Source organism: Mercenaria mercenaria, chromosome 7 (assembly GCF_021730395.1).
Source record: "Mercenaria mercenaria strain notata chromosome 7, MADL_Memer_1, whole genome shotgun sequence".
NCBI classification, from domain to species: Eukaryota; Metazoa; Mollusca; class Bivalvia; order Venerida; family Veneridae; genus Mercenaria; species Mercenaria mercenaria.
In genome coordinates this window covers 24,916,166-24,917,632 of record NC_069367.1, presented here as the reverse complement: position 1 = coordinate 24,917,632, position 1,467 = coordinate 24,916,166, and the positions used below count along the sequence as shown (strand labels likewise).

The 1,467-nt window shown below is 32.2% G+C and overlaps 1 non-coding gene across 1 annotated transcript; it reads right to left on the bottom strand.

Annotated features, from left to right (window-relative positions):
* Positions 1 to 200: 200 nt before the first annotated feature.
* On the bottom strand, positions 201 to 284 carry Trnal-cag (transfer RNA leucine (anticodon CAG)). Its single transcript has one exon. It is a non-coding gene; the product is annotated as a tRNA-Leu (tRNA).
* Positions 285 to 1,467: the final 1,183 nt, after the last annotated feature.

Genomic DNA, 1,467 nt, shown 5'->3' with positions numbered 1-1,467 from the left:
CTAAATCCATTTTTCCATTTTTCGCAAGTATTTTATTTGAATATAAAGTTAAGATTATTTTCACTGGTATGGCCTTTTATTTTTATGATATTGGCAGACTGTTTAATTGATAAATATTGAATATATTAAGTGCATATGAATTATGTAACAAAGCTAAACATTAAAAATGTGAAGAAAGAAAAGGGATACTTAAAACAGATTGTCAGAAGTGGGATTCGAACCCACGCCGGGAGAACCCGACCGCGACCTGAACGCAGCGCCTTAGACCGCTCGGCCATCCTGACTACGTATATGTCAAATAAAAGTATACTAAGATAAAAATGTGGTGGTAAACACGGATATGGATTTTCAGTATATGTGATAGACCCAAATTTATATATGAAAATATGAAAGATTCTTTCATGATATCAATATAAACATAAATGAAGCTCTACACGAACAGTAAGATTATATATTTAGTCGAGTTTAATTCATTTGATCTAAAAATGAAATGTTTTAGTGAAAGATGCTCATTCGATGGCTGTAATCCCTAATTATTCAAGAGTATTGTTCTTGCCTATTTCTGTACGAGTCACATAGCCTGTATACATGGATTAGGCACTATCCAGTACCTTCTTAACGTGAATTATTTTGAATTGTTTTAAGTTAACATCTTGCAAACTTTTACACGGGAAAACAATTGACAGACGTAATGACTAAAAATAATTTTCTCCCTATTTCTTTACGAGTCACGTGGCCTATTCACGTAACTGGTATTGCTAAACATTATGATTTTGAAATGTTTAACGTTATAATCCTGCAAGAGGGTATAGATCAATAGATCAAACACAATATCTGATTTTATCCATATACTGTAATATTATATCTTGATAACAGAGAGTCATTTTTCCATTTTTCGCAAGTTTTTTATTTGAATATTAAGGTAAGATTACTTTCAACTGTTACGGCCTTTTATTGATAAATATCAAATAAAATTGTTTCACGTGAATTATGTAACTGAGCTAAACATTAATGTGAAGAAAGAAAGAAGAGACTTTAAAAATATTGTCAGAAGTGGGATTCGAACCCACACCGGGAGAACCTTGCTGCGACCTGAACCTGCCTTAGGCCGCTCGGCCATCATGACTACCTTAACGTTAAAGTATACAAGTATGTATTGTCTTGCTGCTTAAACGTTTGCAACATGTTAACTTAAACATTTCAAAATAATTCACATTAAGAAGGTACTGGATGGTACCTAATACATGTATATCGGCTATGTGACTCGTATTGAAGTAGGCAAGAACAATACTCTTGATAAATTAAGGAAAAGAGACATCCAATGCGCATCTTTCACTAAAATACTTTGTTTTAGATACAAACTTAAAAAGTAAAAAATCCTGATCAAATGAATTAAACTTGACCAAATATATCATCTTACTGTAGAGCTTCATATATGTTTACATTAATATCATGAAAGAAGCCTTC